The 24,710-nt window shown below is 42.7% G+C and overlaps 1 protein-coding gene across 3 annotated transcripts in view; it reads left to right on the top strand.

Moving 5' to 3' along the window:
- The window catches only part of LOC118380719 (zinc finger protein 609-like), a 231,931-nt gene that overhangs the window by 38,230 nt on the left and 168,991 nt on the right, over positions 1-24,710 (top strand). Inside the window, exon 2 of one of the 3 annotated variants that reach the window (XM_052480846.1) lies at positions 5,847-5,938. The exons of the other annotated variants lie outside the window; for them this stretch is intronic. The gene's annotated coding sequence lies outside the window, so the exon portion shown is untranslated. The remainder of the gene's footprint in view (positions 1-5,846; positions 5,939-24,710) is intronic. 3 annotated transcript variants of the gene reach the window in all.

The following is a 24,710-nucleotide window of genomic DNA, read 5'->3' as shown; positions in this document are numbered from 1 at the left end:
AGACAGTGAATGTCCCTGAGTGGCAAAGTTAGTTTTGACTTTAAATCTGCTTGACAATTTTACAACAAGACATGAAAATGGCTGTCTAACCATGATCCCCGACATCTTGACAGAGCTTGAAGAATTTAAAGAATAATGGGCAAATATTAAACAGGACTCACAGCTGTAAACGATGCCAAAGGTGTTTCTAACATGTATTGACTTGTATGTATTGACATGCAGCAATTATATTTTTAGGTATTTTTCTATTAATCTTAAAAATAATCATTGACATTAAAGTATTTTGTGTAGATTGCTCCCCAAAAAATGTAATCCCACGTTGTAACAACAAAATGTGAAGTCCAATGAGTTTGAATACCTTTGCAAGGCACTGTATATTGAGTTTGAGAAATGGTTAACTTTCTGTAAGTTAAATAAATATTTCCTTTTAACTCCATTACCAGAAACCCACATCTTTTAAGACATTTCTCTGTCATGAGGAGGGAGGAGAATAATGAAAGTTCACAGCAGTTTTTTTTTACTGATATAAATGTTGTTTATGGTTTATGAATGTGATTTTAAAATAGGTCATTCCATTACCCCCCCAAAAAATCAGTAATGGAATTACTGCAACTGAATTGGCTCCAATGGGGAATCATAATGGTGACAAACCACAGTCGGTGTCACCTGCTACTGTCTGAGTGTTTAAAACCGTGAGTGTGAGAGAGATGTCCAGACAGATTGTTTTAAACACTCTTGGCTTGACTACCAGACAACAGAAAGATAACAAAAACCGTTATGAGCTAAATTTCATCCACCAGAATGAGCAGATCTAATACCACAGTCAATAATATGGCCAAACTCCGATGTACAGATGGAGAAAAAACGAATCGTCTTGAAGGATTTGTGAAAGACATTGTAAACAAGGACAATAAAATTGAACTCAAGCAGCTAACTAACTAACAGTGTTATATGGTGTTGCATTGCTCAATCTAAAATGATCACCAAGTCATCGCGGCGGTGATTAGTTCAAGAAGAAAGGAATGACTCTGCTTTGACAATAGATGTGTTTTGAATGACTGCTATTCACATCTTAAATCTCCCGCCCACTGTCAACATAAGTATATAACCCTCTACAATAGTCTACACAGTTCACTGCAATTCCATTCCCCCACGTGGACTGTAGCCATTTGTTTAACGGAGGTGCTGCTAACAAGCCCCCATCATATTTCCATTCATTTGAAATTCAGGATCCCAACGGTTGATTTTCTTGAATCGGGATGTTGGCAACTTTGCTAGTTAATTAAATTGGTGTCTTAGCAAACCCACTACTGCGTGGGTAGCCTCATCCAACAGACCTGTTCATATGGCGTGTGGTGGTAGCAGAGCGTACGCCGACTTGGGTTGCTTTTAAGATCATAATATCGTTTCCAGAGATTGAAACATTTTGGTTGCCTTTCAACTTTTAGTAATGACAGTTACCCCTTTTTATATTTTTCTTATTTTGAAAGCTGGATGCAATGTTCTGTTGATGGAAAATTCTAGTTTCAACCGTTAAGCCTGAAGCTGTTTTTTCTTCTATTAGGCTATTGAAATATTTTTTTGTTTTGTTTTGAGGTCAGATTTCTGTTGTACTTGGAGAATAACTGTATTCAGAGCTCGTGTTCTCATGCCTCCAAACTGACTTTGTGGGTCTCCATAGGACCAAAAGGGCCTTTTTTTTTATTTTATTTTTTTAAAGCAATGACGAGAAGTGTTTTGGAATGGGTCTGTTCAGCACGGAGGTCTGCTGGGTTAATGAGTGCCGTATGGTTGCAGACACGGGGCCTGTATGTTCTCCTGTGTCAGTTGGTCATGGAAAGACTGGCTGGGTATGCAGGCAGCTGGCTCTCATTTTCATGACCACCCATCGTCGCATGATCCGCCGTGTACAAGCCTTGAGGTTGGAGAGCGCACGAATATCGCTGGAGGTAGACTCATTTCCATGGTGTATATCGCTGGAGGTAGACTCATTTCCATGGTGTATATCGCTGGAGGTAGACTCATTTCCATGGTGTATATCGCTGGAGGTAGACTCATTTCCATGGCCTATGTCGCTGGAGGTAGACTCATTTCCATGGTGTATGTCGCTGGAGGTAGACTCATTTCCATGGTGTATATCGCTGGAGGTAGACTCATTTCCATGGTGTATGTCGCTGGAGGTAGACTCATTTCCATGGCCTATGTCGCTGGAGGTAGACTCATTTCCATGGTGTATGTCGCTGGAGGTAGACTCATTTCCATGGTGTATGTCGCTGGAGGTAGACTCATTTCCATGGTGTATGTCGCTGGAGGTAGACTCATTTCCATGGTGTATGTCGCTGGAGGTAGACTCATTTCCATGGTGTATGTCGCTGGAGGTAGACTCATTTCCATGGTGTATGTCGCTGGAGGTAGACTCATTTCCATGGTGTATGTCGCTGGAGGTAGACTCATTTCCATGGCCTATGTCGCTGGAGGTAGACTCATTTCCATGGTGTATATCGCTGGAGGTAGACTCATTTCCATGGTGTATGTCGCTGGAGGAAGACTCATTTCCATGGTGTATGTCGCTGGAGGTAGACTCATTTCCATGGTGTATGTCGCTGGAGGTAGACTCATTTCCATGGTGTATGTCGCTGGAGGTAGACTCATTTCCATGGTGTATGTCGCTGGAGGTAGACTCATTTCCATGGTGTATGTCGCTGGAGGTAGACTCATTTCCATGGTGTATATCACTGGAGGTAGACTCATTTCCATGGTGTATATCGCTGGAGGTAGACTCATTTCCATGGTGTATGTCGCTGGAGGTAGACTCATTTCCATGGTGTATATCGCTGGAGGTAGACTCATTTCCATGGTGTATATCGCTGGAGGTAGACTCATTTCCATGGTGTATGTCGCTGGAGGTAGACTCATTTCCATGGTGTATGTCGCTGGAGGTAGACTCATTTCCATGGTGTATGTCGCTGGAGGTAGACTCATTTCCATGGTGTATGTCGCTGGAGGTAGACTCATTTCCATGGCGTATGTCGCTGGAGGTAGACTCATTTCCATGGTGTATATCGCTGGAGGAAGACTCATTTCCATGGTGTATGTCGCTGGAGGTAGACTAATTTCCATGGTCTATGTCGCTGGAGGTAGACTCATTTCCATGGTGTATGTCGCTGGAGGTAGACTCATTTCCATGGTGTATGTCGCTGGAGGTAGACTCATTTCCATGGTGTATGTCGCTGGAGGTAGACTCATTTCCATGGTGTATATCGCTGGAGGTAGACTCATTTCCATGGTGTATGTCGCTGGAGGTAGACTCATTTCCATGGCGTATGTCGCTGGAGGTAGACTCATTTCCATGGCGTATGTCGCTGGAGGTAGACTCATTTCCATGGCGTATGTCGCTGGAGGTAGACTCATCTTTTAGTAAAGCCACCTGGAAGGCAACTTGACTTAAAAGTATTTTTTCAATGGGGCATTTCCTACGACCTTTTGTTGTAATATGGAGTAGACAAGCAAAATCATTATCCAAGGTTAGAGCTGAGTGGTTTGTTGTCAGGGAGGTTGTTTCTTGGCCTCCGGTTCAATGTTATCTCAGTTGTGTTGGGCCAGCCACAGGATGACTTTTAACCAGCATTTGGAATGTTTGATTTCACTGTTGCATGTTGTGGAAATTCCTTTGGTTAAGTAACCAGCCTTACTGAATATTTTATTTATTTTTCCTTTATTTAACTAGGCAAGTCAGTTAAGAACAAATTCTTATTTTCAATGACGGCCTAGGAACGAACAGTGGTTTAACTGCCTGTTCAGGGGCAGAACGACAGATTTGTACCTTGTCAGCTCGGGGTTTGAACTTTCAACCTTTCGGTTACTAGTCCAACGCTCTAACCACTAGGCTACCCTGCCGCCTCTACACTCTAACCACTAGGCTACCCTGCCGCCTCTACACTCTAACCACTAGGCTACCCTGCCGCCTCTACACTCTAACCACTATGCTACCCTGCCGCCTCTAACCTAACCACTAGGCTACCCTGCCGCCTCTACACTCTAACCACTAGGCTACCCTGCCGCCTCTACACTCTAACCACTAGGCTACCCTGCCACCTCTACACTCTAACCACTAGGCTACCCTGCCACCTCTGCACTCTAACCACTAGGCTACCCTGCCACCTCTACACTCCAACCACTAGGCTACCCTGCCACCTCTACACTCTAACCACTAGGCTACCCTGCCACCTCTACACTCTAACCACTAGGCTACCCTGCCACCTCTACACTCTAACCACTAGGCTACGCTGCCACCTCTACACTCTAACCACTAGGCTACCCTGCCGCCTCTACACTCTAAACACTAGGCTACCCTGCCGCCTCTACACTCTAACCACTAGGCTACCCTGCCACCTCTACACTCTAACCACTAGGCTACCTGCCACCTCTACACTCTAACCACTAGGCTACCCTGCCACCTCTACACTCTAACCACTAGGCTACCCTGCCACCTCTACACTCTAACCACTAGGCTACCTGCCACCTCTACACTCTAACCACTAGGCTACCCTGCCACCTCTACACTCTAACCACTAGGCTACCCTGCCACCTCTACACTCTAACCACTAGGCTACCCTGCCACCTCTATACTCTAACCACTAGGCTACCTGCCATCTCTACACTCTAACCACTAGGCTACCTGCCACCTCTACACTCTAACCACTAGGCTACCCTGCCATCTCTACACTCTAACCACTAGGCTACCCTGCCACCTCTACACTCTAACCACTAGGCTACCTGCCATCTCTACACTCTAACCACTAGGCTACCTGCCACCTCTACACTCTAACCACTAGGCTACCCTGCCATCTCTACACTCTAACCACTAGGCTACCCTGCCACCTCTACACTCTAACCACTAGGCTACCTGCCACCTCTACACTCTAACCACTAGGCTACCCTGCCACCTCTACACTCTAACCACTAGGCTACCCTGCCACCTCTACACTCTAACCACTAGGCTACCCTGCCATCTCTACACTCTAACCACTAGGCTTCCCTGCCACCTCTACACTCTAAACACTAGGCTACCTGCCACCTCTACACTCTAACCACTAGGCTACCCTGCCACCTCTACACTCTAACCACTAGGCTACCCTGCCATCTCTACACTCTAACCACTAGGCTTCCCTGCCACCTCTACACTCTAACCACTAGGCTACCCTGCCTCCTCTACACTCTAACCACTAGGCTACCCTGCCACCTCTACACTCTAACCACTAGGCTACCCTGCCACCTCTACACTCTAACCACTAGGCTACCCTGCCACCTCTACACTCTAACCACTAGGCTACCCTGCCACCTCTACACTCTAACCACTAGGCTACCTGCCACCTCTACACTCTAACCACTAGGCTACCCTGCCACCTCTACACTCTAACCACTAGGCTACCCTGCCACCTCTACACTCTAACCACTAGGCTACCCTGCCACCTCTACACTCTAACCACTAGGCTACCCTGCCACCTCTACACTCTAACCACTAGGCTACCCTGCCGCCCCAAAATAAACAATGCGTGAATAAACAATGTGGAAAAACATCCTTGCAAATGTTCAACTTTTTTTGTTACTCCTTTGTTCTGTCACAAAGCATTGGGAAATCAATGCACAGGACTAGGGTCACGGTGTGGTTTCAACACCTGCTAATGGTTGTCTTGGAAACTTGTATCAATAACATGTCATCAAGACGAGTCAGCAGTTGTTTGCGGTTATCATTTTGTGTTTTAATTTTAAATGCCAGACATTCCACTAGAAACCACTTCTGAACATGACTCTCTCTCTCTCCTGGGCGTGACCTAAATGCCAAGCTGTTCCAGTGCAAGCCAGCCAAATGGAACTGTGCTCTACCCCATTCCTGCAGCAACAGCTGGTGTGCGTGGATGCGCCCTAGTTATTAAAGGTGATTTATTGAATTATGGAAATCAGTGGAAGCCTAAACTGGTCCTTCAGGGCCGAGGCATCCTGCTCTTGACTTTAATTGATCAATAATGTGTGTCAAGAAAACAGAGCCTTGTGATTTAGAGAGCTGTGGCTGAAGTGAACAAACTACAGACTAACTGCAGAACAGTGGAGGAAGCCATGCTTACGGGATCTGTCTACCTCCTGCACTCCTAGCCACATCTAACCCTGTCTGTCTGCCTCCTGCACTCCTAGCCACATCTAACCCTGTCTGTCTGCCTCCTGCACTCCTAGCCACATCTAACCCTGTCTGTCTGCCTCCTGCACTCCTAGCCACATCTAACCCTGTCTGTCTGCCTCCTGCACTCCTAACCACATCTAACCCTGTCTGTCTGCCTCCTGCACTCCTAACCACATCTAACCCTGTCTGTCTGCCTCCTGCACTCCTAGCCACATCTAACCCTGTCTGTCTGCCTCCTGCACTCCTAACCACATCTAACCCTGTCTGTCTGCCTCCTGCACTCCTAGCCACATCTAACCCTGTCTTTCTGCCTCCTGCACTCCTAACCACATCTAACCCTGTCTGTCTGCCTCCTGCACTCCTAACCACATCTAACCCTGTCTGTCTGCCTCCTGCACTCCTAACCACATCTAACCCTCTCTGTCCGCCTCCTGCACTCCCCTGTCTGTCTGCCTCCTGCACTCCTAGCCACATCTAACCCTGTCTGTCCGCCTCCTGCACTCCTAGCCACATCTAACCCTGTCTGTCTGCCTCCTGCACTCCTAACCACATCTAACCCTGTCTGTCTGCCTCCTGCACTCCTAGCCACATCTAACCCTGTCTGTCTGCCTCCTGCACTCCTAACCACATCTAACCCTGTCTTTCTGCCTCCTGCACTCCTAACCACATCTAACCCTGTCTGTCTGCCTCCTGCACTCCTAACCACATCTAACCCTGTCTGTCCGCCTCCTGCACTCCTAACCACATCTAACCCTGTCTGTCTGCCTCCTGCACTCCTAACCACATCTAACCCTGTCTGTCTGCCTCCTGCACTCCTAACCACATCTAACCCTGTCTGTCTGCCTCCTGCACTCCTAACCACATCTAACCCTCTCTGTCAGCCTCCTGCACTCCTAGCCAAGTGTAACCCTGTCTGTCTGCCTCCAGAGTGTAAAGCGCTCCTATCATGTTGACTGACTGTGTTAAATCCCACTTCTGGTTATTTATATAGCTAACCGATGACTATAATTTCTCACTTAGACCTAACTGACATTTCCTTTCTCCAAATCTGTTTGGTAAAATCCAGTATTGAGGCAGTGTGTCGTCGGGCTAGACGGTCATGTAGTGAACATGTTAGAGGTATGCAGACTCTAGTGTAGGTTGAACATCGACCCCAGGTCTAGTGAAAACTGCTAAGCAGTTTAGCAGTGCATTGAACTTCTCAGTACATCCTTGACAGCTGTTGTGCGTTGGTTTGTTTCGCAAGCAACAATACCATGGAAAACCTCAGACTTTATAGGAGGCAGAAGAGTCATAGTTCAGAGGTCAGCATTAACAAAGCACTAATCTCATCAGAGGAATTTGCCTGTTAAATTGGACAAGATTGAGGTAAATTGGTCATTCCCTGCATGCCTGGGGAAGCAAGGGAGTTTTCCCCGGCCAAAGGTCACGGAGAACGATCAAGATAAGCTCATCTGTTTAGATGAAGAGGGATTTGACAGCATTTTAACTACTTTACAGACATATAACCTGAAAATCATGATATCAGTTAAAAAAATCAAAAAAAAATCCAGTTTATGCTACAAAACCAACTTTATAAGAGGTTTTAAAAAAATAGGTTATATTAGACTCAACATTTCATGATGCATGATTAATATAATTCAGCAATACATTTCTTGGCAGTCCAAAAAATATCGGGTTGTAAATCAAGGTCTGGTACATCGTTTGCTGCCTCCATTCAGCATACACGCTTTGTTTCAATGGACGAATGTAACTAAGGCTGGGAATATCAATACAATCAAACTATCAAGGGCAATGATCACAAGTCAGTTGTAACGTGGCTAATAGGCTAGCGTATCTATTTATGTAGCAAGCTAAAAACAAGGAGTTTAATGTTAGCTAGCTAGCTGCTAGGAGGATGTCATGTCTTTGGAGGAGTAGGTGAGTGACAGAGTGAGGTGTTCTCACATTTGTTTCTGGAACTAACTGAGGGAGAGGGAGCCTACCTCCTAACCGAGGGAGCCTACCTCCAAACCGAGGGAGCCTACCTCCAAACCGAGGGAGCCTACCTCCAAACCGAGGGAGCCTACCTCCAAACCGAGGGAGCCTACCTCCAAACCGAGGGAGCCTACCTCCAAACCGAGGGAGCCTACCTCCTAACCGAGGGAGCCTACCTCCTAACCGAGGGAGCCTACCTCCAAACCGAGGGAGCCTACCTCCAAACCGAGGGAGCCTACCTCCAAACCGAGGGAGCCTACCTCCAAACCGAGGGAGCCTACCTCCAAACCGAGGGAGCCTACCTCCAAACCGAGGGAGCCTACCTCCAAACCGAGGGAGCCTACCTCCAAACCGAGGGAGCCTACCTCCTAACCGAGGGAGCCTACCTCATTTTATTCGGTTTTATTTACTGCAGTGTCTTAATTGTCCAAACGCACGGCCTCTGTCCCGCTCTATATTGCTTTAGAATTTTCACAAATGCCTTACTCTACATAATTGTCAAACATTCGAAGAATTTATCAAAAGGTGAAAATGACCATATATGGAAGCGCTCGCTTGTCAGAAAATAAAAAGTGTAATTCTTCCAGAGAGTGTATATGAACAGACTTTAAAGATTTAATGTTGCTAAAATGCTGTCAGTTCCACTTTAATTATTATGATTTCAAGAATGGACGTAAAAAAAATTAAAATCACAGCGCTTTCATCCTCAATTTGTTCATAATTTAACTTGTGATATGACAAGATTTACAGCAGCAATGCATATTGTACGTTGTTTCGTAACTCCTTGGCAGCTCAGTGAGTTTAATAGCAGCGTCTATGGGAAGGAGCCTCTTCAGTCTCCATTAGACAAGGAGTAAGGACTACAATTCAATCAAAATGGAAAAGTTCATTCTGGACATTGGCACAGTTTGACCACCTTGAAACTTGCCTGATGCAATTTCAGTGCTGAGGAAGGCAGTGTTTGATAACGGTATCTGTCATAAAGGTTAGACAGTGTTTGATAACGGTATCTACCATAAAGGTTAGGCAGTGCTTGATAACGGTATCTACCATAAAGGTTAGGCAGTGCTTGATAACGGTATCTGTCATAAAGGTTAGGCATGCTTGATAACGGTATCTACTATATGAAAGGTTAGTGCTAGGCAGTGTTTGATAACGGTATCTGTCATAAAGGTTATGTTTGATAACTGTCATAAAGGTTAGGCAGTGCTTGATAACGGTATCTACTATATAAAGGTTAGGCAGTGCTTGATAACGGTATCTACCATAAAAAGGTTAGGCAGTGTTTGATAACGGTATCTGTCATAAAGGTTAGGCAGTGTTTGATAACGGTATCTGTCATAAGGCAGTGTTTGATATCTGTCATAAAGGTTAGGCAGTGTTTGATAACGGTATCTGTCATAAAGGTTAGGCAGTGTTTGATAACGGTATCTGTCATAAAGGTTAGGCAGTGTTTGATAACGGTATCTGTCATAAAGGTTAGACAGTGTTTGATAACGGTATCTGTCATAAAGGTTAGGCAGTGTTTGATAACGGTATCTACCATAAAGGTTAGGCAGTGTTTGATAACGGTATCTGTCATAAAGGTTAGGCAGTGTTTGATAACGGTATCTGTCATAAAGGTTAGGCAGTGTTTGATAACGGTATCTGTCATAAAGGTTAGGCAGTGTTTGATAACGGTATCTACCATAAAGGTTAGGCAGTGTTTGATAACGGTATCTGTCATAAAGGTTAGGCAGTGTTTGATAACGGTATCTACCATAAAGGTTAGGCAGTGTTTGATAACGGTATCTACCATAAAGGTTAGGCAGTGTTTGATAACGGTATCTGTCATAAAGGTTAGGCAGTGTTTGATAACGGTATCTACCATAAAGGTTAGGCAGTGTTTGATAACGGTATCTACCATAAAGGTTAGGCAGTGTTTGATAACGGTATCTGTCATAAAGGTTAGGCAGTGTTTGATAACGGTATCTGTCATAAAGGTTAGGCAGTGTTTGATAACGGTATCTACCATAAAGATTAGGCAGTGTTTGAAAAAGGTATCTGTCATAAAGGTTAGGCAGTGTTTGATAACGGTATCTGTCATAAAGGTTAGGCAGTGTTTGATAACGGTATCTACCATAAAGGTTAGGCAGTGTTTGAAAAAGGTATCTGTCATAAAGGTTAGGCAGTGTTTGATAACGGTATCTACCATAAAGGTTAGGCAGTGTTTGATAACGGTATCTACCATAAAGGTTAGGCAGTGTTTGATAACTTGATAACGGTATCTGTCATAAAGGTTAGGCAGTGTTTGATAACGGTATCTGTCATAAAGGTTAGGCAGTGTTTGATAACGGTATCTGTCATAAAGGTTAGGCAGTGTTTGATAACGGTATCTGTCATAAAGGTTAGGCAGTGTTTGATAACCTGTCATAAAGGTTAGGCAGTGTTTGATAACGGTATCTACCATAAAGGTTAGGCAGTGTTTGATAACGGTATCTGTCATAAAGGTTAGGCAGTGTTTGATAACGGTATCTGTCATAAAGGTTAGGCAGTGTTTGATAACGGTATCTGTCATAAAGGTTAGGCAGTGTTTGATATAAAGGTTAGGCAGTGTATCTACCATAAAGGTTAGGCAGTGTTTGATAACGGTATCTGTCATAAAGGTTAGGCAGTGTTTGATAACATAAAGGTTAGGCAGTGTTTGATAACGGTATCTACCATAAAGGTTAGGCAGTGTTTGATAACGGTATCTACCATAAAGGTTAGGCAGTGTTTGATAACGGTATCTGTCATAAAGGTTAGGCAGTGTTTGATAACGGTATCTGTCATAAAGGTTAGGCAGTGTTTGATAACGGTATCTGTCATAAAGGTTAGGCAGTGTTTGATAACGGTATCTACCATAAAGGTTAGGCAGTGTTTGATAACGGTATCTGTCATAAAGGTTAGGCAGTGTTTGATAACGGTATCTGTCATAAAGGTTAGGCAGTGTTTGATAACGGTATCTGTCATAAAGGTTAGGCAGTGTTTGATAACGGTATCTGTCATAAAGGTTAGGCAGTGTTTGATAACGGTATCTGTCATAAAGGTTAGGCAGTGTTTGATAACGGTATCTGTCATAAAGGTTAGGCAGTGTTTGATAACGGTATCTGTCATAAAGGTTAGGCAGTGTTTGATAACGGTATCTGTCATAAAGGTTAGGCAGTGTTTGATAACGGTATCTGTCATAAAGGTTAGGCAGTGTTTGATAACGGTATCTGTCATAAAGGTTAGGCAGTGTTTGATAACGGTATCTGTCATAAAGGTTAGGCAGTGTTTGATAACGGTATCTGTCATAAAGGTTAGGCAGTGCTTGATAACGGTATCTGTCATAAAGGTTAGGCAGTGTTTGATAACGGTATCTGTCATAAAGGTTAGGCAGTGTTTGATAACGGTATCTGTCATAAAGGTTAGGCAGTGTTTGATAACGGTATCTGTCATAAAGGTTAGGCAGTGTTTGATAACGGTATCTGTCATAAAGGTTAGGCAGTGTTTGATAACGGTATCTGTCATAAAGGTTAGGCAGTGTTTGATAACGGTATCTGTCATAAAGGTTAGGCAGTGTTTGATAACGGTATCTGTCATAAAGGTTAGGCAGTGTTTGATAACGGTATCTGTCATAAAGGTTAGGCAGTGTTTGATAACGGTATCTACCATAAAGGTTAGGCAGTGTTTGATAACGGTATCTGTCATAAAGGTTAGGCAGTGTTTGATAACGGTATCTGTCATAAAGGTTAGGCAGTGTTTGATAACGGTATCTGTCATAAAGGTTAGGCAGTGCTTGATAACGGTATCTGGTCAAAAGGTTAGGCAGTGTTTGATAACGGTATCTACCATAAAGGTTAGGCAGTGTTTGATAACGGTATCTGTCATAAAGGTTAGGCAGTGTTTGATAACGGTATCTGTCATAAAGGTTAGGCAGTGTTTGATAACGGTATCTGTCATAAAGGTTAGGCAGTGTTTGATAACGGTATCTGTCATAAAGGTTAGGCAGTGTTTGATAACGGTATCTGTCATAAAGGTTAGGCAGTGTTTGATAACGGTATCTACCATAAAAGGTTAGGCAGTGTTTGATAACGGTATCTGTCATAAAGGTTAGGCAGTGCTTGATAACGGTATCTGTCATAAAGGTTAGGCAGTGCTTGATAACGGTATCTGTCATAAAGGTTAGGCAGTGTTTGATAACGGTATCTGTCATAAAGGTTAGGCAGTGTTTGATAACGGTATCTGTCATAAAGGTTAGGCAGTGTTTGATAACGGTATCTGTCATAAAGGTTAGGCAGTGTTTGATAACGGTATCTGTCATAAAGGTTAGGCAGTGTCATAAAAAGGTTAGGCAGTGTTTGATAACGGTATCTGTCATAAAGGTTAGGCAGTGTTTGATAACGGTATCTGTCATAAAGGTTAGGCAGTGCTTGATAACGGTATCTGTCATAAAGGTTAGGCAGTGTTTGATAACGGTATCTGTCATAAAGGTTAGGCAGTGCTTGATAACGGTATCTGTCATAAACGGTTAGGCAGTGCTTGATAACGGTATCTGTCATAAAGGTTAGGCAGTGTGTTGATAACGGTATCTGTCATAAAGGTTAGGCAGTGTTTGATAACGGTATTTGTCATAAAGGTTAGGCAGTGTTTGATAACGGTATCTGTCATAAAGGTTAGGCAGTGTTTGATAACGGTATCTGTCATAAAGGTTAGGCAGTGTTTGATAACGGTATCTGTCATAAAGGTTAGGCAGTGCTTGATAACGGTATCTGTCATAAAGGTTAGGCAGTGTTTGATAACGGTATCTGTCATAAAGGTTAGGCAGTGCTTGATAACGGTATCTGTCATAAAGGTTAGGCAGTGCTTGATAACGGTATCTGTCATAAAGGTTAGGCAGTGTTTGATAACGGTATCTGTCATAAAGGTTAGGCAGTGCTTGATAACGGTATCTGTCATAAAGGTTAGGCAGTGTTTGATAACGGTATCTGTCATAAAGGTTAGGCAGTGCTTGATAACGGTATCTGTCATAAAGGTTAGGCAGTGTTTGATAACGGTATCTGTCATAAAGGTTAGGCAGTGTTTGATAACGGTATCTGTCATAAAGGTTAGGCAGTGCTTGATAACGGTATCTGTCATAAAGGTTAGGCAGTGCTTGATAACGGTATCTGTCATAAAGGTTAGGCAGTGCTTGATAACGGTATCTGTCATAAAGGTTAGGCAGTGCTTGATAACGGTATCTGTCATAAAGGTTAGGCAGTGTTTGATAACGGTATCTGTCATAAATAACGGTTAGGCAGTGTTTGATAACGGTATCTGTCATAAAGGTTAGGCAGTGTTTGATAACGGTATCTGTCATAAAGGTTAGGCAGTGTTTGATAACGGTATCTGTCATAAAGGTTAGGCAGTGTTTGATAACGGTATCTGTCATAAAGGTTAGGCAGTGTTTGATAACGGTATCTACCATAAAGGTTAGGCAGTGTTTGATAACGGTATCTGTCATAATAAAAAGGTTAGGCAGTGTTTGATAACGGTATCTGTCATAAAGGTTAGGCAGTGTTTGATAACGGTATCTGTCATAAAGGTTAGGCAGTGTTTGATAACGGTATCTACCATAAAGGTTAGGCAGTGTTTGATAACGGTATCTGTCATAAAGGTTAGGCAGTGTTTGATAACGGTATCTACCATAAAGGTTAGGCAGTGTTTGATAACGGTATCTGTCATAAAGGTTAGGCAGTGCTTTGATAACGGTATCTGTCATAAAGGTTAGGCAGTGTTTGATAACGGTATCTACCATAAAGGTTAGGCAGTGTTTGATAACGGTATCTGTCATAAAGGTTAGGCAGTGCTTGATAACGGTATCTGTCATAAAGGTTAGGCAGTGTTTGATAACGGTATCTACCATAAAGGTTAGGCAGTGTTTGATAACGGTATCTGTCATAAAGGTTAGGCAGTGTTTGATAACGGTATCTACCATAAAGGTTAGGCAGTGTTTGATAACGGTATCTACCATAAAGGTTAGGCAGTGTTTGATAACGGTATCTACTATATGAAAGGTTAGGCAGTGTTTGATAACGGTATCTGTCATAAAGGTTAGGCAGTGCTTGATAACGGTATCTGTCATAAAGGTTAGGCAGTGCTTGATAACGGTATCTGTCATAAAGGTTAGGCAGTGTTTGATAACGGTATCTGTCATAAAGGTTAGGCAGTGTTTGATAACGGTATCTGTCATAAAGGTTAGGCAGTGTTTGATAACGGTATCTGCCATAAAGGTTAGGCAGTGTTTGATAACGGTATCTACCATAAAGGTTAGGCAGTGCTTGATAACGGTATCTACTATATGAAAGGTTAGGCAGTGTTTGATAACGGTATCTGTCATAAAGGTTAGGCAGTGTTTGATAACGGTATCTGTCATAAAGGTTAGGCAGTGTTTGATAACGGTATCTGTCATAAAGGTTAGGCAGTGTTTGATAACGGTATCTGTCATAAAGGTTAGGCAGTGTTTGATAACGGTATCTGTCATAAAGGTTAGGCAGTGCTTGATAACGGTATCTGTCATAAAGGTTAGGCAGTGTTTGATAACGGTATCTACCATAAAGGTTAGGCAGTGTTTGATAACGGTATCTGTCATAAAGGTTAGGCAGTGTTTGATAACGGTATCTGTCATAAAGGTTAGGCAGTGTTTGATAACGGTATCTGTCAAAGGTTAGGCAGTGTTTGATAACGGTATCTGTCATAAAGGTTAGGCAGTGTTTGATAACGGTATCTGTCATAAAGGTTAGGCAGTGTTTGATAACGGTATCTGTCATAAAGGTTAGGCAGTGTTTGATAACGGTATCTGTCATAAAGGTTAGGCAGTGTTTGATAACGGTATCTACCATAAAGGTTAGGCAGTGTTTGATAACGGTATCTGTCATAAAGGTTAGGCAGTGTTTGATAACGGTATCTGTCATAAAGGTTAGGCAGTGTTTGATAACGGTATCTGTCATAAAGGTTAGGCAGTGTTTGATAACGGTATCTACCATAAAGGTTAGGCAGTGTTTGATAACGGTATCTACTATATGAAAGGTTAGACAGTGCTTGATAACGGTATCTGTCATAAAGGTTAGGCAGTGTTTGATAACGGTATCTGTCATAAAGGTTAGGCAGTGTTTGATAACGGTATCTGTCATAAAGGTTAGGCAGTGTTTGATAACGGTATCTGTCATAAAGGTTAGGCAGTGTTTGATAACGGTATCTGTCATAAAGGTTAGGCAGTGCTTGATAACGGTATCTGTCATAAAGGTTAGGCAGTGTTTGATAACGGTATCTACCATAAAGGTTAGGCAGTGTTTGATAACGGTATCTGTCATAAAGGTTAGGCAGTGTTTGATAACGGTATCTGTCATAAAGGTTAGGCAGTGTTTGATAACGGTATCTGTCATAAAGGTTAGGCAGTGTTTGATAACGGTATCTGTCATAAAGGTTAGGCAGTGTTTGATAACGGTATCTGTCATAAAGGTTAGGCAGTGTTTGATAACGGTATCTGTCATAAAGGTTAGGCAGTGTTTGATAACGGTATCTGTCATAAAGGTTAGGCAGTGTTTGATAACGGTATCTACCATAAAGGTTAGGCAGTGTTTGATAACGGTATCTACCATAAAGGTTAGGCAGTGTTTGATAACGGTATCTACCATAAAGGTTAGGCAGTGTTTGATAACGGTATCTACCATAAAGGTTAGGCAGTGTTTGATAACGGTATCTACCATAAAGGTTAGGCAGTGTTTGATAACGGTATCTACCATAAAGGTTAGGCAGTGTTTGATAACGGTATCTACCATAAAGGTTAGGCAGTGTTTGATAACGGTATCTGTCATAAAGGTTAGGCAGTGTTTGATAACGGTATCTACCATAAAGGTTAGGCAGTGTTTGATAACGGTATCTGTCATAAAGGTTAGGCAGTGTTTGATAACGGTATCTGTCATAAAGGTTAGGCAGTGTTTGATAACGGTATCTGTCATAAAGGTTAGGCAGTGCTTGATAACGGTATCTGTCATAAAGGTTAGGCAGTGTTTGATAACGGTATCTGTCATAAAGGTTAGGCAGTGTTTGATAACGGTATCTGTCATAAAGGTTAGGCAGTGTTTGATAACGGTATCTGTCATAAAGGTTAGGCAGTGTTTGATAACGGTATCTACCATAAAGGTTAGGCAGTGTTTGATAACGGTATCTGTCATAAAGGTTAGGCAGTGTTTGATAACGGTATCTGTCATAAAGGTTAGGCAGTGCTTGATAACGGTATCTGTCATAAAGGTTAGGCAGTGTTTGATAACGGTATCTGTCATAAAGGTTAGGCAGTGTTTGATAACGGTATCTGTCATAAAGGTTAGGCAGTGTTTGATAACGGTATCTACCATAAAGGTTAGGCAGTGTTTGATAACGGTATCTGTCATAAAGGTTAGGCAGTGTTTGATAACGGTATCTACCATAAAGGTTAGGCAGTGTTTGATAACGGTATCTACCATAAAGGTTAGGCAGTGTTTGATAACGGTATCTGTCATAAAGGTTAGGCAGTGTTTGATAACGGTATCTGTCATAAAGGTTAGGCAGTGTTTGATAACGGTATCTGTCATAAAGGTTAGGCAGTGTTTGATAACGGTATCTGTCATAAAGGTTAGGCAGTGTTTGATAACGGTATCTGTCATAAAGGTTAGGCAGTGCTTGATAACGGTATCTACTATATGAAAGGTTAGGCAGTGTTTGATAACGGTATCTGTCATAAAGGTTAGGCAGTGTTTGATAACGGTATCTGTCATAAAGGTTAGGCAGTGCTTGATAACGGTATCTGTCATAAAGGTTAGGCAGTGTTTGATAACGGTATCTGTCATAAAGGTTAGGCAGTGTTTGATAACGGTATCTGTCATAAAGGTTAGGCAGTGCTTGATAACGGTATCTGTCATAAAGGTTAGGCAGTGTTTGATAACGGTACCTGTCATAAAGGTTAGGCAGTGCTTGATAACGGTATCTGTCATAAAGGTTAGGCAGTGTTTGATAACGGTATCTGTCATAAAGGTTAGGCAGTGTTTGATAACGGTATCTACCATAAAAAGGTTAGGCAGTGTTTGATAACGGTATCTGTCATAAAGGTTAGGCAGTGCTTGATAACGGTATCTGTCATAAAGGTTAGGCAGTGCTTGATAACGGTATCTGTCATAAAGGTTAGGCAGTGTTTGATAACGGTATCTGTCATAAAGGTTAGGCAGTGTTTGATAACGGTATCTGTCATAAAGGTTAGGCAGTGTTTGATAACGGTATCTACCATAAAGGTTAGGCAGTGTTTGATAACGGTATCTGTCATAAAGGTTAGGCAGTGTTTGATAACGGTATCTACCATAAAGGTTAGGCAGTGTTTGATAACGGTATCTACCATAAAGGTTAGGCAGTGTTTGATAACGGTATCTGTCATAAAGGTTAGGCAGTGTTTGATAACGGTATCTACCATAAAGGTTAGGCAGTGTTTGATAACGGTATCTACCATAAAGGTTAGGCAGTGTTTGATAACGGTATCTACCATAAAGGTTAGGCAGTGTTTGATAACGGTATCTGTCATAAAGGTTAGGCAGTGTTTGATAACGGTATCTGTCATAAAGGTTAGGCAGTGTTTGATAACGGTATCTACCATAAAGGTTAGGCAGTGTTTGATAACGGTATCTGTCATAAAGGTTAGGCAGTGTTTGATAACGGTATCTACCATAAAGGTTAGGCAGTGTTTGATAACGGTATCTGTCATAAAGGTTAGGCAGTGCTTGATAACGGTATCTGTCATAAAGGTTAGGCAGTGTTTGATAACGGTATCTACCATAAAGGTTAGGCAGTGTTTGATAACGGTATCTGTCATAAAGGTTAGGCAGTGCTTGATAACGGTATCTGTCATAAAGGTTAGGCAGTGTTTGATAACGGTATCTACCATAAAGGTTAGGCAGTGTTTGATAACGGTATCTGTCATAAAGGTTAGGCAGTGTTTGATAACGGTATCTACCATAAAGGTTAGGCAGTGTTTGATAACGGTATCTACCATAAAGGTTAGGCAGTGTTTGATAACGGTATCTACTATATGAAAGGTTAGGCAGTGTTTGATAACGGTATCTGTCATAAAGGTTAGGCAGTGCTTGATAACGGTATCTGTCATAAAGGTTAGGCAGTGCTTGATAACGGTATCTGTCATAAAGGTTAGGCAGTGCTTGATAACGGTATCTGTCATAAAGGTTAGGCAGTGTTTGATAACGGTATCTACCATAAAGGTTAGGCAGTGCTTGATAACGGTATCTGTCATAAAGGTTAGGCAGTGTTTGATAACGGTATCTGTCATAAAGGTTAGGCAGTGTTTGATAACGGTATCTGTCATAAAGGTTAGGCAGTGCTTGATAACGGTATCTGTCATAAAGGTTAGGCAGTGTTTGATAACGGTATCTACCATAAAGGTTAGGCAGTGTTTGATAACGGTATCTGTCATAAAGGTTAGGCAGTGTTTGATAACGGTATCTGTCATAAAGGTTAGGCAGTGCTTGATAACGGTATCTGTCATAAAGGTTAGGCAGTGTTTGATAACGGTATCTGTCATAAAGGTTAGGCAGTGTTTGATAACGGTATCTGTCATAAAGGTTAGGCAGTGTTTGATAACGGTATCTACCATAAAGGTTAGGCAGTGTTTGATAACGGTATCTGTCATAAAGGTTAGGCAGTGTTTGATAACGGTATCTACCATAAAGGTTAGGCAGTGTTTGATAACGGTATCTACCATAAAGGTTAGGCAGTGTTTGATAACGGTATCTGTCATAAAGGTTAGGCAGTGTTTGATAACGGTATCTACCATAAAGGTTAGGCAGTGTTTGATAACGGTATCTACCATAAAGGTTAGGCAGTGTTTGATAACGGTATCTACCATAAAGGTTAGGCAGTGTTTGATAACGGTATCTGTCATAAAGGTTAGGCAGTGTTTGATAACGGTATCTAACATAAAGGTTAGGCAGTGTTTGATAACGGTATCTACCATAAAGGTTAGGCAGTGTTTGATAACGGTATCTGTCATAAAGGTTAGGCAGTGCTTGATAACGGTATCTGTCATAAAGGTTAGGCAGTGTTTGATAACGGTATCTACCATAAAGGTTAGGCAGTGTTTGATAACGGTATCTACCATAAAGGTTAGGCAGTGTTTGATAACGGTATCTACCATAAAGGTTAGGCAGTGTTTGATAACGGTATCTACCATAAAGGTTAGGCAGTGCTTGATAACGGTATCTACCATAAAGGTTAGGCAATGCTTGATAACGGTATCTGTCATAAAGGTTAGGCAGTGTTTGATAACGGTATCTACCATAAAGGTTAGGCAGTGTTTGATAACGGTATCTGTCATAAAGGTTAGGCAGTGTTTGATAACGGTATCTGTCATAAAGGTTAGGCAGTGTTTGATAACGGTATCTACCATAAAGGTTAGGCAGTGTTTGATAACGGTATCTGTCATAAAGGTTAGGCAGTGTTTGATAACGGTATCTACCATAAAGGTTAGGCAGTGTTTGATAACGGTATCTACCATAAAGGTTAGGCAGTGCTTGATAACGGTATCTACCATAAAGGTTAGGCAATGCTTGATAACGGTATCTGTCATAAAGGTTAGGCAGTGCTTGATAACGGTATCTACCATAAAGGTTAGGCAGTGTTTGATAACGGTATCTGTCATAAAGGTTAGGCAGTGCTTGATAACGGTATCTGTCATAAAGGTTAGGCAGTGCTTGATAACGGTATTTGTCATAAAGGTTAGGCAGTGTTTGATAACGGTATTTGTCATAAAGGTTAGGCAGTGTTTGATAACGGTATCTGTCATAAAGGTTAGGCAGTGCTTGATAACGGTATCTACCATAAAGGTTAGGCAGTGTTTGATAACGGTATCTGTCATAAAGGTTAGGCAGTGTTTGATAACGGTATCTACCATAAAGGTTAGGCAGTGTTTGATAACGGTATCTGTCATAAAGGTTAGGCAGTGCTTGATAACGGTATCTACCATAAAGGTTAGGCAGTGCTTGATAACGGTATCTACCATAAAGGTTAGGCAGTGCTTGATAACGGTATCTACCATAAAGGTTAGGCAGTGCTTGATAACGGTATCTACTATATGAAAGGTTAGGCAGTGTTTGATAACGGTATCTGTCATAAAGGTTAGGCAGTGTTTGATAACGGTATCTGTCATAAAGGTTAGGCAGTGTTTGATAACGGTATCTACCATAAAGGTTAGGCAGTGTTTGATAAAGGTATCTGTCATAAAGGTTAGGCAGTGTTTGATAACGGTATCTACCATAAAGGTTAGGCAGTGTTTGATAACGGTATCTGTCATAAAGGTTAGGCAGTGTTTGATAACGGTATCTGTCATAAAGGTTAGGCAGTGTTTGATAACGGTATCTGTCATAAAGGTTAGGCAGTGCTTGATAACGGTATCTACTATATGAAAGGTTAGGCAGTGTTTGATAACGGTATCTGTCATAAAGGTTAGGCAGTGTTTGATAACGGTATCTGTCATAAAGGTTAGGCAGTGCTTGATAACGGTATCTGTCATAAAGTTTAGGCAGTGTTTGATAACGGTATCTGTCATAAAGGTTAGGCAGTGTTTGATAACGGTATCTACTATATGAAAGGTTAGGCAGTGTTTGATAACGGTATCTGTCATAAAGGTTAGGCAGTGTTTGATAACGGTATCTACTATATGAAAGGTTAGGCAGTGTTTGATAACGGTATCTGTCATAAAGGTTAGGCAGTGTTTGATAACGGTATCTACCATAAAGGTTAGGCAGTGTTTGATAACGGTATCTGTCATAAAGGTTAGGCAGTGTTTGATAACGGTATCTGTCATAAAGGTTAGGCAGTGTTTGATAACGGTATCTGTCATAAAGGTTAGGCAGTGTTTGATAACGGTATCTGTCATAAAGGTTAGGCAGTGTTTGATAACGGTATCTGTCATAAAGGTTAGGCAGTGTTTGATAACGGTATCTGTCATAAAGGTTAGGCAGTGTTTGATAACGGTATCTACCATAAAGGTTAGGCAGTGTTTGATAACGGTATCTGTCATAAAGGTTAGGCAGTGTTTGATAACGGTATCTGTCATAAAGGTTAGGCAGTGTTTGATAACGGTATCTGTCATAAAGGTTAGGCAGTGTTTGATAACGGTATCTGTCATAAAGGTTAGGCAGTGTTTGATAACGGTATCTACCATAAAGGTTAGGCAGTGTTTGATAACGGTACCTGTCATAAAGGTTAGGCAGTGTTTGATAACGGTATCTGTCATAAAGGTTAGGCAGTGTTTGATAACGGTATCTACCATAAAGGTTAGGCAGTGTTTGAAAAAGGTATCTGTCATAAAGGTTAGGCAGTGTTTGATAACGGTATCTACCATAAAGGTTAGGCAGTGTTTGATAACGGTATCTGTCATAAAGGTTAGGCAGTGTTTGATAACGGTATCTGTCATAAAGGTTAGGCAGTGTTTGATAACGGTATCTGTCATAAAGGTTAGGCAGTGTTTGATAACGGTATCTGTCATAAAGGTTAGGCAGTGTTTGATAACGGTATCTACCATAAAGGTTAGGCAGTGTTTGATAACGGTATCTACCATAAAGGTTAGGCAGTGTTTGAAAAAGGTATCTGTCATAAAGGTTAGGCAGTGTTTGATAACGGTATCTACTATATGAAAGGTTAGGCAGTGTTTGATAACGGTACCTGTCATAAAGGTTAGGCAGTGTTTGATAACGGTATCTGTCATAAAGGTTAGGCAGTGTTTGATAACGGTACCTGTCATAAAGGTTAGGCAGTGCTTGATAACGGTATGAAACATTCAATTAAGGTCAATGAACTGGTTTAGGTGACATGGTGGAAAATGATATTAGAGAACAAGAGTCCTACACATAAGTAATCAAATACACAAAGACTTGTGGGAAATAGTCTTTCTTTCACGTGGGGATGTGTTTACATCGTCACAATCTGCCACATGGAAGAGGCCTGTTGTTTGGAATCCCAGTTTCCTTGTACTCCTGTACACAATAAATGAAAACTATTCAAATATGAAGTCAGACAGACGTGAAGGAACTGCAGAGCAGTGGTTTTAAACAGCGATGTCCAGTTCGAACAAACCTGGGAAACATTAACAAACAACTTGGAAGAAGACGAATACGTCTAAAAATCTAGTGGTTGTTTGGCCATTTCAGTCAGCCGTTTACCTTTTTTATTTCAACCGACAAATTAGCCTACATAATAAATCGAATGCATCTGGTGTAGAAATGCATCCCCGTTTTTAGCTAGCTGCGCATTCTGACTTTAATTGTAATCAACACTGCTCAAGTCATATCTCGGAGTGTAGTAAAACATGACACAATTGATTGGGCTGTGCTTCAGAGACCCCAGAAATGTCACTGAGCTACTGATACGCTGCACAGTGGGACTCTGCGTTGTACAGTGATCATTGGAGCTGTAATGGCTGTCTGAACATGAGTGACAGGAGACAATGGCCTACTGTCCTCGAGGCTGAGCATGGTCTCTGTGTTCCCCCGGGACCCTTCTGTTCTCTGGGTTGATACAGGGCCATTGCAGTGGTTGATGGCTTGGCTCTCTCTAATATGCTCCATAGCTGCACTTCACACTTCTGGGGAAATCAATCTGGCAACTTGTCAGGTCTGTGAAGGTGCGGACGGACCTCTTCCTGGCCAGAGTTGTCGGCAGAGCACTGTTTCTGTGCCGTGTGTAAAAAAAAAAAGGCCTGGAACTGATCTGTGACATGGCGGCTGGGTCTGCAATGCGCTCCCTCTCTTTGAACCTATTACGCGTGGGGGGGGGTTCTCATCCCGCCTGCCAAATGGTTTTCTCTCTTTCTCTCCTCTCTTCTCATCCACTGATCATGATGAAGTGAAATCTGATGCATACCGATTACCTTGCTTTATTCGTATGTAAACACCAATGGGAATGGAGATGGAAAAACAACGGGGAATGTTTCTTTTCTGCCACGGCTTATCTGACAGCACAGTGGACATATCAAAGGGTTTCTCTGTGGTCTACGACTGGAGTAGCATGGCCCAGCTGAACTGAAAAGCCTTGGTCTGCGACGAGCAGATAAAGAGACTATACCTTTTAGCGCTGCCGAGTCAACACTGTGTTAGACACGGCACCCAAACAGTACCCAGAGGGACTGTACCATGTTGTGTCGGGGGAAGGAAATTAAAGTCCTGTACTCTGAAGTGGCTACCTCCCTTGGGGTGGCAGGTAGCCTAGTGGTTAGAGTGTTGGGCCGCTAAACCTTTTGGATCGATTCCCAAAGCTGGCAAGGTAAAATAATCTGTCATTCTACCCCCTGAACAAGGTAGTTAACCCACTGTTCCGAGGCCGTCAATGTAAATAAGATTTTTTTCTTAATTAACTGACTTGCCTAGTTTAAATAAAGGTTAAATTCAGACACTAAGCAGAGAATGGCTGCCCTCTCCAGTTCCTGATAATTCAAGCATTTCGCTACACCTACAATAATGTGTATGTGACCAATAAAATTTGATTTGATGATTCCCATCACCTGGAGCCTGGTTTGGGATATTTCTATTTCAGTCGGCACACAATCCAATTACACTGTCCGGCCTCGGTGTGGATCCCTGCACGGAATACCCGTCCCTCATTAACGGGTCCTACAAATGTAATTGAAGTCCTTATTTGGTTGTTATTCTGCAGTGCTAAAGGTGCCAGCCCCAAGAGGTGACCGGGGCTGTGCTACAAAGACCGGGGCTGTGCTACCAAGACCGAGGCTGTGCTACAAAGACCGAGGCTGTGCTACCAAGACCGAGGCTGTGCTACCAAGACCGGGGCTGTGCTACCAAGACCGAGGCTGTGCTACAAAGACCGGGGCTGTGCTACAAAGACCGAGGCTGTGCTACAAAGACCGAGGCTGTGCTACCAAGACCGGGGCTGTGCTACCAAGACCGGGGCTGTGCTACCAAGACCGGGGCTGTGCTACCAAGACCGGGGCTGTGCTACAAAGACCGGGGCTGTGCTACCAAGACCGGGGCTGTGCTACCAAGACCGAGGCTGTGCTACCAAGACCGAGGCTGTGCTACCAAGACCGAGGCTGTGCTTACCAAGACCGAGGCTGTGCTTACCAAGACCGAGGCTGTGCTACCAAGACCGAGGCTGTGCTACCAAGACCGGGGCTGTGCTACCAAGACTGGGGCTGTGCTACCAAGACCGGGGCTGTGCTACCAAGACCGGGGCTGTGCTACCAAGACCGGCTCAGTTTTTATTTGCTCTCTATCGTGCCTGCTTTCATCACTACTGGCATGTTGTGAAATTGGGATCGAAATGGAATTTCTCATTCTGCGGGCCTGTTGCCATGGATACACTGTAAACGGAGGTTTTGAGTGAGCGTTATTGAAATGACAAATTGCAGTTGGGAATCCACTCTCCAACCCCTGAGGGAAATGCTTTGCTGCTCTCCTATTCATGAAAATATTGATTCAATCAAAGATGTTTGAGAATGGTGAAAAACAGAATGTTGTGGATGGAT

This window comes from Oncorhynchus keta, chromosome 26, assembly GCF_023373465.1.
Source record: "Oncorhynchus keta strain PuntledgeMale-10-30-2019 chromosome 26, Oket_V2, whole genome shotgun sequence".
Lineage (NCBI taxonomy): Eukaryota > Metazoa > Chordata > Actinopteri > Salmoniformes > Salmonidae > Oncorhynchus > Oncorhynchus keta.
This window is presented reverse-complemented; position numbering and strand designations above follow the sequence as displayed.